This window comes from Canis lupus, chromosome 29 (assembly GCF_048164855.1).
Source record: "Canis lupus baileyi chromosome 29, mCanLup2.hap1, whole genome shotgun sequence".
Lineage (NCBI taxonomy): Eukaryota > Metazoa > Chordata > Mammalia > Carnivora > Canidae > Canis > Canis lupus.
Window position 1 is genome coordinate 38360078 of NC_132866.1, and position 13454 is coordinate 38373531.

At 46.6% G+C, this 13454-nt stretch overlaps 1 long non-coding RNA gene across 1 annotated transcript; it reads left to right on the forward strand.

Annotated features, from left to right (window-relative positions):
* Nucleotides 1–6071: 6071 nt before the first annotated feature.
* On the forward strand, nt 6072–7270 carry LOC140621200 (uncharacterized). The gene is made up of 2 exons (XR_012020950.1): nt 6072–6319; nt 6990–7270. It is a non-coding gene; the product is annotated as an uncharacterized lncRNA (long non-coding RNA).
* The last annotated feature ends 6184 nt before the right edge of the window (nt 7271–13454 follow it).

A 13454-nucleotide genomic window follows, 5' to 3' on the forward strand; every position in this document is an offset into this window, starting at 1 on the left:
GCTAACCCTTTCATTAAAATGCACTCCTCACTGGTTCACCTGACCATCTTTTTTAAGTACTCCACACATTTATTACCTTATACAATATCTCCTCTGTAAAATTTCTCTCTCCCTTCCAAGACTGCCTGTGTCAGATTCTTCAGTTCCACCCAGAACTTTCCACTATTGTGGAATTTAAAACACCATATTGCCATTGTCTTTCCATTTTTAATTTCCACTACTAAATTATAAGTTCCTTCAGGTCAAGGCTTATGCCTTATTTACTATTGTTTATCCAGAGCTCAGCACAGTGCCTGTCACATAGCAAATATAAATGCTATTAAAAGAATAGACAAACTTAAAATTGTCTGATCCTACTCAGCTCTGAGAAAAAGCATAGAACCTAGACTAAGCTCTCAAGCCTTGTCATTCTTGCACTGACACCTTTAAGTCATCCTGACCTGCCCATTGTCTTAGTCAGTCTAGGCTGCAAAGCACCAGACTGGGTGGCTTATAAACAGCACGTGTTGACTGCTTCCAGCTCTCAAGGCTGGGAGTCCAAGATCAGGGTGCCAGCATGGTCGAGTTCCAGTGAGGGGCTGCTTCTGACTTGCAGATGGCTGACTTCTCTGTCATCACCTGGTGGAAGAGGCCAGAGAGCTCTTGGATCTCTTTCATGGGGACATGAATCCCATTTCTGAGGGCTCCACCATCTCAAAAGCCCCACCTTCTTATACCATCACCTGGAGGGGTAGCTTTTCAACATATGAATTTGGGGGAACACAAAAGTTCAGTCCATGGCACCCATGTACCCTACAATGAATACAAGCAATGCTGTTTTAGAGACTTCATTCAGGACCTTCTCATTCTGATCTGTTCCAATTCTGTCAGTCTTCTTGTGGCTTTGAAGTCTTGGCTACATGTTTAATTGACCCCTGTTCTGCCCCTTTATCGTGGTTTTGGGTTCTGATACCCCCAGGGATCTGAACTGAATCTACCCTTTTTGCTCTTCTGATACTAATATTCCTTAGACAGGGTATACTCTGTGGCCTTGACTCTCAAAATTCGACACCTGTTGCAGTGACCTCACTGGTGTTGTCTGAAGGGAGGATAATTGTAAAGGAGACTTCTTTAGTGACATGACTCCTACTAATCTGAGAAAAATGTCCTCAAAGCAGTTGCATGTCTTCTGACATTTTCCTAAATTGGAGTTCCTTAACTTCCCAGAGTAGTTCCTCTAGAGTCATAAACCCAAAGTCCTAGAGGTCTAAAGGAGTTTCAGATTTCCCTGTATTACTAAAAGCTGAGAAACTTCTTTGCTACAAAGACTATTGGTCTCTTGTTCTGTTGTTCCAGAGTCTTCAGAGCGAAGTTTCAGGGCCCATTTTTAAGTCCCCATTTTAATAAGTGGGGCACAGTAGGTAATGAATTGATTGATCAGGTAGCCATAAGGAAAACATGATCCAAGTTATGCAGAAATAGTTGCTTATAGCAAATATCAAGGTCTAAGAAACCCACATTTCGGTATTAACCCAGGTATTTAAATTTGCTGGACATAAATGGCAACCTACCACTTCTCAAGTTCCCAATAATCAACTTTCCTTCTAATTACCCATCAGTCGTGTATGCTACAGGCATTTTCATATCCATATTCACATATCACGTGTGCCATGTGCTTCCAGTATGCGTTACTCCTTATTTCTCAGATTGATTGCTTTTGCTTAGGATGTTGACCTTAGGGCAGACTGATTGATTGATTGATTCATTCATTCATTCATTCATTTAAAAGATTTTACTTGTTTATTTCAGAGAGAAAGAGAGCACACTGGCAAGCATGAGCAGGGGGAGGGGTGCAGACTCCCTACTGAGCAGGGAGCCATATGTGGGGCTCAATCCAAGGACGCTGGGATCATGACCTGAGCTGAAGGCAGATGCTTAACTGAGCCACGAAGGTGCCCCTAGGGCAGTTTTAAATTGCTGTCTTACAATATGATGAGGTAAGACCCTCTGGGAAATATTTTGTTTTTAATTGACAGCAGTTATGAAGTAAGTCTATATTAATACACTCAAGGCAAGATTCCAACTCTTGTTTGCATTCTGTTTGTATCTTACAGCAGTAGAGGAACACTCAGTGTGAGATGTTTTTCCCTAAGCAAGGGAGAGAGGAGAGAGCCTCAGGAAAGGAATCAAGCCTGGCTAACTCTTAATGAAGGTAAATAGCATCTGATCTCACTGAATCCTGCCTTTTATGAATGGTACATGGAAGAAATGTCATAATCCTGAACAAAACAAAGTACACACACACACACACACCGATACCAACAGGTTTCACAGGAGAAGCCATGCTTTCATTAGCAGGGTTGCAGTATTTCTGAGCTTTAGACCAGATACCATCTCATTTTGCAGTCAATCATCTATCCTACCCTTCCAAGACTGAGCTATGAGAAGAACATAGGTTTGCTCACCCCCATGGGCCCAGTCCAGTACTACCGCAGCCATCATGGCCTGCCACAAAACAGCAAGTGTAAAGAGACCTGAGAATTGAGGATCCTGGAAAGCCCTGGACCATGGAGAAGTTGGAGGTGCTGTGCAGCTAGCTTGGTCAGTATCTTCCAAGTGGATCTGACCATGAGATGCTCTTAAAATTATAATGTCCTGATAAACACTAATAAAGGTTACAAGATCATGCCTGCCTTAAAATAGGAAAATGAAAATGCGAATATGGTTGGAGTCTATAACAGAACAAAAAACCCATCAATTAAATGTATTTTTTATTATATACTTTTTTCGTTGATAGACATTTTGTGGCTGTTTTAAATAAGAGTAATATGTCCTCATCCCAGTTCTAAATCTTTCTCTCTCCCACCCTGAAAGGAGTCCACATAGTGAAGATCTGAGAACAGATGGGGCTGTTCTCCTGCCGGACACAGAAGCCTGACCTATCTGCCCAGCTGTGAGCCTGTAACCCCATGCATATCCCAGGTCTCTGGAGAGTGCCCCCTGGAATCACTCTCACTCCTCACTTGTCTGGATCCACTTGGAATTCTCCTCCCAGCACTGTCCTCAGGTCCTGGTGCTAGGGAGACAGGCCAGCAGGTGAGTGTGAATCCTGGGACCTGAAGAGGAGACAGAGGCAATGAAGGAGGAGGATCCTCCCAGCCTTCATCTGATTCTTCCTTAAAGTAGCTTAAATTCAACACACTCCAAACTGTACTATTTTTTTTCAATGCATGTTTTTAATTTTTATTTTAAGATAATGGCAGGTTCATTTATAGTTGTGAGAAATATTATGGAGACATCCCCCAGTTTCCCTCAATGGTGATGTCTTGCAGCACTGTAATACAGTGTCATAGCCAGAAAACTGACACTGATACAGCTAGTGACCTTACTTAGTTTTCACCAGTTTGTATGGGTTTCTCTGTGTTTAATTCTATGCAAATTATCACCTGTCCATTGATGATACTGCCACCATAATCAAAATACAGAACAGTTCCATCAACAGGATCCCCTGCATTACCTCTTATAACCATTCCTGTCTTAGCAGGGCATGTGCCTTGCAGGTGAGATATGAGTGGGGCCAAGTGTGACAGTGTCAGCCTAGAACATTTCCTCTCCTACTCCAGAGAGGGAGCATCAGGATGTGGGGGTATCAGAAAGCCACCCTACCCCTCAACATCAATCAACAAAGAGGGCACAGGTGAGAGGCAAAACAGATTGTCAGCAGATCCCCCATTAGTCTTTGCTGTGCCACATTCTGTGCTTTGCTTGTGGGGAAGTCATATAACTCACAAGGCTGTGTTCACACCTCCAGAGCAGGGAGAAGGGCTTTACCACTGCCCCAGAGCACAGTCCACATGAACTGTGTATGTCCACTGGGGGGTATGACCACTCAGGTGTATGACCACTGAGGTGAATGTAGGCATCCACTCTGCTGGCCAGATGGGTCCCTCTGGCCCAATGCAGGGCCAGGTCCCTCCTCCAGATAACCTCTGAGCCTTGGACCCATCCCCCTCATACGAGATTGTGAGGATTCATGGAGCATTTGGTGCTAAAATCACAGATCACTTTGTATAAACTGCCTCTCAGAGACCCAGCCAGTGGTCATTCGTTTCTGGTGGCAGATGGCTTCACACATGTGCATTTTCGCACTGACTCAAGGCTTCACCACGTGGTTGAGGCCAGAGACCTCAGAGAAGGATGTGTGTGGCAACAGGCTGCCAGGTGACATAGAACTCTCCCTGGAATTCAATATGAATTTTGGGGAACTACTCCCAGAGCTCCCAGGCCCATGACACTTGACTGTCTGATGCTCAGCTAGTCCATGCACCTCATAGACTTACTGTGATTTCCATAATGACCTCATTAACATATCACAGGCCTGGCATTACTTACAGCAAGCAGGAAACATGCCAGAAATGTCTGTCCCTGGCTTCACACATCCTGCAAGGGTGTCAGACATTTGGTTTTCACAAATGCCTTATAAGGTTTGGTCTCTAAATCTCAGGGAATGAGCCAAAAACTGGCATTATTGTCCATAGGCCACTATTCAGATGAGAGCTGTTTTTACACCTACCAATGCATGGTAGAGTTAAAAGAATCATTTTTCACCTGAGCAAGGCCCTTGTCAAGTTCCCAAACACTCCCCCAGGAGGTATCTAATCTAGTCCATGTCACATTATTTAGAGATGTTCATTCTTGTCTCAAATTATCTAACAATGTTAGGTGCCTGGTGTTTTTAAAACTGTTAGAGGAAAAAAAATCAGCTCTTTGGAGCAAAAGTCACATTCAGCTGGGACCCAAAGTGGCTGAGGGTGAAAAGATACCACCTGCTAGTGTCCTTAAGCAGTGACAACCATCTCTTGCTTCTGTCCTGTGTGCTCTGCCAGCTTTCCTGGTTTTGGTTTTGGTTTAGTATCCCCCCACCCCCCTGTCAGCTCACGACCTTTCAGAAACTCTTAGTATTGTTTTCCTGCCATTGGGTATATCAGCCACCTTGGCTTATTACTGATCTGAGTCTGCAGGATGATAACAAAGCACAATTGTCTGGTTGCAGTCAAGTGAAATATAGGTATGACAGTGGGCCATGGGGAGGCCAGCCTTCTTGCATTTGTTATTTCTTAAGAGAGGATATGACATGAGGCACCTGGGTTGTACAGTTGGCTAAGCATCTGACTCTTGGTTTTGGCTCAGGTTGTGATCTCATGGTTGTGGGATCCAGTCCTGCACTGAGTGCAGAGTCTGCTGGAGATTCTCTCTCCTTCTCCATCTGTCTCTCTAGCTCATTCTCTCTCTCCCTCTCTCGATTTATTTATTTATTTATTTATTTATTTATTTATTTATTTATTTATTTATTTAGTGTGTGTGTGAGAGAGAGGGAGAGAGAGAGAAGCTGACATGATGCAAGGCCCAGTACTCCACATAGATGCCTTGCATTGCTCTCTTCTTTCCACTGGGCCAGTTTCCAAGCAAAACCCTTTCACTTGTTAGCTCCACTGATAGGACTATCTTTGTGAGATGTGTATGTGTGCGTACATGTGTGCATATGGGTGTGGAACTGAGTTACAGCCAGTGCCAACCTCATGTCTCATCCCTCTGTAACCCACCTTCCTTCAGAATTCCACCTCCCAATATGATAGCCACTAGCCACACATGATAACAAATATTTAAACTTAAATTAGTTAAAAAAAATGAAATTAAAAATTCACTCACACTTGACAAATTTTAAGTGTTCCATAGTGACACATGGCTAGTGGCTACCATATCAGACACTGTAGATCTGGAACACTTATTGCTGCAGAAAGTTTCTTTGAGGAGCGCTACTCTAGAAAGTTTTTTTTTTAAGAATTTATTTATTTATTTATTATTTATGATAGGCACACAGTGAGAGAGAGAGGCAGAGATACAGGCAGAGGGAGAAGAAGGCTCCATGCACCGGGAGCCCGACGTGGGATTCGATCCTCGGTCTCCAGGATCGCGCCCTGGGCCAAAGGCAGGCTAAACCGCTGTGCCACCCAGGGATCCCTAGAAAGTTTTAAATAAAGAGAAGGTATGGCCTCCTTGCCTTGGACTGTTTTCATTTGAGGTCTGGGAAAGAAGAATTTTGTGCCTCTTGGTATTTCAGTCCTGCTTTTGCTGTTAGTGACCTCATAATCAAGCTTTACCAATATGTCATATCCCAGCCTGTGTTGCTCAGTGTCCTACATCCTGAGCACCAATCACTGGGGTGCTTGTTACAATCAGAGATACCTGTACTTACTCTTCCAGAGCTGCTGGCTTGGGAAGAGTGGGACTCTCAAATCTCCTTATTTTGAAAAAGCCTTGGGATGTAAATGGGCCAATGGTGAGCTTGGCTCCTGACTCAATATTAGGCAAAGCAACCCTGGGAAGAGAGAAAATCCAGAACAGAGAAGGGTGGTTGTCATTCATCTAGTCATGAAAACTCAAATCCAAATCCAAAGTTATCAATTCTTCTATTTCTAGAAGAAATTCCCAAATTTAACTGATTTTGTAGGAATGTGCTATGTGTTCTGCCCCTGAAGTGTGTGCAGCTGGGCCCAGGGATCCAGAGTACACCTTGGCTTCCCTTCCCGGCTAGTCTTCAACTCTTTTCCGCATCCTGAGCTTGCGGTTCCTTTCTGTGGCCCAGAAAGAGGCCGGTGTTCTGTTTCTGTTTCTGACCTCATCGTGATGACAGCATGGCCTGAGCAGCTCCTGGCCTTCGGCCTGGGACCCACATGATGGCTTTGCCTCCATGCTCTGCAGGCACATGGCTTTTTCCCATCCCCTCCTGAGCCCAGGTCCTAGGCCAGCCTTTTCTCCTTCTTTTTCCCAAAGAAGAATCCTGAGAGTCAGCCCCAACTTCTGGTCCATCGCCTTGCCCTCCCCTCTGAATCTCCACTCTCCCTCAGCCCCCATAGAGTGCACATCCTGCGTTATTACGTGCACTGAGAGCACAGTGGAGGCCAGGCTCTGTTCTAAGCTAATTCTATACTTTCACTCAATCTTCACAGCATCCCAACCATGCAGGTCCTGACATGCATCTTGCAGATGAGGAAACTGAGGCACAGCTAATTGATGGCAGAGCCAGAATTCACATCCAGAGACTTTAACTTTGGCCCAAATCATGTTAACTATGTTGTGGCCTTTTAGTGGTTACCAATTGCTTCATAATTTTCATTCAAAATTATGTCTAAGATATACACTTTTTATGTTTCTCCCACTGACAATATCTTAGCTGGGAATCAGAGTTTTAAGAGCAAAATAAATGAGAAAGGATTTGATTGCCCTCCAATTGTATGTCCTTTTAATTCTTTCCAACTCAAGGTAGGGGTCTGGGCAGCCCTCTGGGGAGAAGTATGACATCCGGATGGAAGTCAGGGCAGAGTTCCAAGTTGGCAGCCTGATTGCTCCCTGGGCATGCCTACTCAACCCAGAAACAAACAGAAGCATGTTCTAGCTGGACATGTCTCACCTCCTGCTTGAGACCACTCACCAGGGCTCTCCTGCTTGCCCCAAGCCTAGCAGGGGCCAGGCTAGGAGGCAGGGTGAGGCCTGTGGCTGCAGCACAGGGGAGATGTGCACTTATATGAGATGGAGTGAAGAGAACTCTGTTCTCCCTGATGACCCACAAGCCTGCTGATGCTCACTGCCTGCAAGGGATAGGATGATGCTCTAGAGGGAGAGATGGCCGGCTCAGGAATCAGCACCTCCCATAACACCTGGATGTGCTCTGGGGGAGGTTGCCACAGCAAGAGGTGCCAACTCAGAGGGAGGCTAGAGGGAGCAGAGACACCTTCTCTCAAAGGTGTGGGCTGGATGGAGCAGAGAAGCTTTGAAGAGCTGGCTGGAAGGGAACCTGAAGGCATGAAGATGCGGGAGGAAAGGAAAGAGGTCAACAGGGTTAGGGTTTGGACCTTTCCAGTCCTGTGCAAGGTGTCCTTGTTCTATGGGAGGGGAGGTGTCCAAGGCTGGTATGATTCCAGCTCAGAGACACAGGCTGGCTTCCGAAAATCAAATGCAGATGCAGAAAAGAGGGTACAGTGGGGTGACTCAGAGCCAGGGCTCAGGTCTCTCCCAGTGGGCCTCTGTGGGTCAGTCTCCCTTTCTCTGGGTGCCGGGAGGCTGAGCCTATTCCCCTACAGTGCTGCGGAAGGGACAAGCATGGTTTTCCCTGTCGGCTCAGCTACTTCTGCTCCCACCCTGGGGCGGTGACTGACTCGGAGCCTCCATCTCAGTCCAGCGACAGGGGCGCAGCCTCTCAGCCACATCCCTCTGGGCACAGCACTTCTGTCTTGGGGATCCGATGAGGTGATGGCTGGGGAACACCTGAAGAATGGCCTTTGGGCCCGGAGCGGGGGCATCTCGCTGGCAGCCTAGGCAGGAAGGGCTGGCCCCGCGCTGCAGGGATCAGATCTCCGGGCCCTCTTGGCTTAGGCGCTGGAGCCTGGGCAGCTTTCCATCAGGCAAGTTAGCAACCGAGCTCAGGTTAGATTAAATCCAGACACATCCGAGTTTAGTGCCAATTACTCAGCGCCGGCAGGGGCGGGGGAGGGGTCTGCACTCTGTCACTCCAGCCTTCTGGCAGCTGACTGCTCGTCCAGGCCCAGGCCCCAGGCAAAAGGCCCTGAAATAGCAAGAGCAAGAGTTGCAGCCTCGGCTTTGGGGGGCCTGCAGCTGGCACTTTGTTCAGATCTGCTGCTGCTGCTGCTGCTTCTGCTCAAGGGAACAGCTTCTCTCATCCCTGCTTGCAACGAATGAGAGGGCACTTGGGACCCTCTGCCTCTCTTCTGTCCAGGCTGGGCTGGCAGCAGATTCCCACGGGCGGCAAGGTGGGGGGACCGAAGCCTACCCTGCCCTCCTCACTCTCCCAGCCTGAGTGACTGCCCGCGGTGGGTGCTCGATTCTCCATCAGCAGAGGAGGAGGCGAGCCAGGGTGGCCCTACCGTCAGGGCCAAGAGATGCTGTGATTTGTCATCCAGCGCTGAGTTCACAGCTTGGGAGGAAAACAGCCCAGATTTGAGAGCATCGTTTCCCACCCTGAAATAGCTTAAATCAAGCAGTGGCCTTAAGACAGGGTGTGGGAAGCCGCACAGGCGTCCTCCTGAGGGCCACCCAAGCTCCTCCCGCAGCCGCCGCCTCCCAAAGCTGGGATGCACAGCAGGGTCAAGGACACTTAGGGTGATGAGTTTGGTACTCAGCTTGGAGCAAAGTATTAATGTGAAACAAGGAAAATGTTGGGAAGAAACTTGGAACGAGCCAGGAAGCACCAGAACCCTGGGAAATGGGGCCAGTGGTTTGGCACTGTGGCTTTGCCCCGCCACCCCCTCACCCCACCCTCACTGTGAGCAGTGGTGAGCACAGTATAACTCAGAGTCTTGCTGGTGTGACAAAGACCTGGAGGAGAGCTCTGTCTTTTAGACTAGAAAGCAGTTTTGTTGGTATTTTTACTCTCCTTTTTTTAATGCAACACTTTCCCATTGTTTTTATTGCTCTTTTACTGATAAAGTCTGTGTATTAGTTATTTACTGCAGTGTAACAAGTTGCCTGAAGATATAGCATCTTAAAACAGCAAGTATTTATTATATCACTCCAGTTTTGAGGGTCAGGATTCTGGGAGCTGCTCAGTTGGGCAGTTTTGGCTCAGGTTCTTTCGAGAGGCTGAAGTTAGGATGGTGGCCAGGGCTGCAGTCACCTGAAGGCTTGGCCGAGGCTGGAGGATCTGCTTCCATGATGGATCCTTACATGGCTGTTGTTCGTAGGCCTTGGCTCCTTGCTGACTGCTAGCAGGAGATCTCATTTCCATCTGGTGGATCTCTCTACGGGGATGCTTGAGTATCCTTGCTAGATGGCAGCTGGCTTTCTCCAAAGTGAGGGATCCCCGAGAGAGGGAGTGAGACGAGCAGGAAGACACAGGGGCTTTTATGACTTACTGTGCCAGGCAAAATTTTGTGATGGCCCCCCAGCTTCTGCCCCCTGGTGCACAGGCTCTGTGTAATACCCCACTTTGGGGTGTAAGCAGGACTTATAAATATGATGGGATCTCACCCCCATGAATCTGTCACATTATGTGGCAGAATGGATATTGCAGTGAAGACAAGGTGACTTTGAGTTAATGACAAAGCAGGTTATCCTGGGTTAGTCTGATCTAATGAGGTGGTCCCTTAAAATGGATCAGAGAGATTTGAAGCAGAGGTTTTCCTGATGGCCTTGAAGGAGCAAAGTGCCATATTGTGGAGGGATCCGTGTATCAAGGCTCTACGAGCAGCTCCTAGGGGCTGATAGCAGTCCCCAGCCAACAGTCAGCAAGATTATAGGGACTTCGGTCCTGCAACAGGAAGGAACTGAATTCTGGCAGTAACCTACATGAGTTTGGACGAGGACCCAGAGCTTTGGATGAGATGTCAGTCCTGGCCACACCAGATTTCAGCCTTGCAAGGCCCTGTGCAGAAGACTTCTTCACAATGTGCCTGGACTTCTGACCTACAGAACTGTAAGATAATAAAGTTGTGTTATTTAAGATAAAGTCATGGTAATTTGTTACATGGCAATAAAAAATGAATACACCTATTCTCTGACGTTGTACTTCTGCCATCACTCCTGCCATCTTCCTATTCGTCAGTAGTGAGTCACCAAGGCCACCAGGCTCAAGGGGAGGGGTTTGCTGTTTGAAGGGAGTGTCCAAGAATTTGTGAACATATTTCAAAGCACCGCAGACCAACAGTGAGTGCAAGTGGGGCCATGCTGATACACTCAACACAGAGATGAATGCTGGCCAGTGCTTTTGGTGTCTTGAGTGAACTCATGCAGGATGACCTTACAGTCGGGTAAGGCAAGCGAGAGTTTTCTTTTAGGAAGTGGCAACCCCAGCTATAATGTGGGAGGTGGGTGCTTATTTTTTCTTCTTTTGACGTCCTCTTATAAGCATTCTATAGAGTAATTGTGGAGAACCCGGATGAGGATGGCAAATGCCTGTCTTTAATTTGAAAGTTACAATGTGTTAATCAGCCCCAGCCTGAACTTTGCAGGAGTGCTGAATTCGGGGAGCATTAGTTAGCACCCCAACTTTCCCAGACGGGGTAGGGTGAGGAACACTTAGGGTGGAGTTCGGATGACAGCCCATAGGCAAAATCTTTTGGAACTCTTTCAGCAAGACAAAGCCAACTGTCCCCAAAGCAACACCCTGTTTCTCTGCTATAAAACAACTCATGGCTTTGGGTGAAATAGTCTTTAATATTTGTCATCATGTCAGTCCTGGAAGGAATAGGACTGGATTTGCTTGGACCATTAGAGATCACCCGGTAAAAGCACATATGCTACCTGGGAATTTCTTTAATTTCTACAACATTTCCTATAATATGGTTACATAGATGAAATGGAAAACAAAACAAAACAAAACAAAACACCTTTGCACTGTAGCTTCTCTCTCATAACTGCTTGCTTTCTGTGCTCCTAAAAGTTGAGGGCTTCTGAGGCCTGGGTTGAAATGATAACTGCAGTGAATGGAGTTCTGGGTGGGAGGCAATGGCCCAGAAAACCATCACTTTTAGGAACAGAGGACGACCACATGCCTGAGGCTTTATCTTCCCAAGAAGCAGAGGCGAAGGAAAAACAAAAACTGGATAATTTAAAAACATGTCAGCAATTTGGCAAAAGTCAGAGAAGTCAAAAAGCCACATGAGGTCATAAGTAAGCCACAGATTTAGTGACTGGATTTAGTACAAATCCCTGGAGGCTTTGCCTATTGACAGCAGCTCACAGTTGGTTTTCACTTCATTGTAGCTGTGGCGGGCAGCCGATGTGGGGCTGGGTGGATAGGCATGTGAGCATGTGTAGATGGTCCAGGAGCTGGGGTGGGGGAGATCAGAACAGAGGCCCCACACACAGCTTCGGAGCCCAAGGGGCAAGTCAGGACCACTTCTTGTGCTCCATCTCCATGGTGTCTGTTAACATAACTGTTATCATTGGTGATGATGGTGATGGTAGCAAATATAATGGTCAGGCCTCCCAAGAGAGGAGGGTTTGCCAAGAGGGTTTTATTTAATCTCTCAGTTCGAGCCTGGAGCTGTTCCTTCTGGGGAGAATGCCTCTCACATCTCAGTGCAGGAAAGGAGTTGTAGAGCTTCTGATGCCCTGTTTTGCCTATTCTTTTGGGAGTCTTAGTATCTTTGGGCATTAAAGATAGTAATCAGGAGGGAGAAATCGTCTTGCATCAAGGGGTGACTATCCTCTGCCAGAATCCAGGTTCATTCCCTGCCATCATCAACCTCAGATCACTGCTACTTTCTCAGGTTAGTGGAGGAAGGCAGGGATGCCCTCTGAGTCTCTGGAACTTCTTGAACTGACTGAGAAACAGAGTGGAGAACTAGGGCTTGAGTAGGATTGCTCCAATGATAGTAGACGTTATGATAATGAGTCTGCCCGCCGCCCCCTCTCCTAGCGCAGGGTTACTTTACCCCTGGGCTCCTGTGGTGCTAAGAGTTTGCTTTAATATACATGCATGTTTATCATTTAATCCTCACAAAATCACAAAATGTAGAGATGATTCTTGTCCCTCTTTGCTGATTGGAAAATCAGAAAGCAAGTGTCTTGTGGAAGAACAGAGGGCTAGTAAGTGGCAGATCCAGAACTTGAGCTCAGTGTTTCCCTATCACACTGTGGTACCCTGTATCCACACCCTCCCCAAAATAGGGTTTCTGACACTTAGGGTTTCTGACACATCCCCTGAGGGATGTCTGGGGCCAAACCCAGCAGAAGGACCTTGAATTGGCCCCAGCAGGCACACACAAGGGGCAGAGGTGAGTCCGCTTACCTCAGCACTTAGCAAAGGGAAACAAACCTTGCCTGGATACTGACTCACTGCAGCACTCATTCACTTGGGGGAATTGTTTGTGTGAATAACACAGACCCCCTTCAATACTTGACATCTGATATCTGTCTCAGCTTGATGAGTACCTTCGGTGGGTGTGGTAGGGTGAATGGTGGCCCCAAAAGATATGTCTATGTTCTAATCCCTGGAACATACGAATATCACCTTATAGGGCAAAAGATTTGATGAAGTCAATGATCTTGAGAGGAGGAGCTTATCCTGAGTTATCTGAGTGGGACCTGAATGCAGTCACATGTACTCTTTCTTTTTAACTTGAGGTATAATTGATATATAACATATTAGTTTCACACAGTGAATGTGACGTATGTATATATGCCGAATGATCACCGTAGTCAATTTAGTTAACATCAATCACCATACACAGTTATATACATCTTTGTTCTGGTGATGAGATCTTTTAAGATTTATTCTCTTAAGAACTTTCAAATATGTAATCTAGTATTATTAACTAGATTCATCATGCTATACATTGCATCCCCATGACATTTATTTTGTCACTAGAAATCTGTCACTTTTTGCATGCCCCTCCCCCATACCCCCTGCCTGGCAACCACCAATCTGTTCTCTGTAACTATGAGCTTAGGTTTTT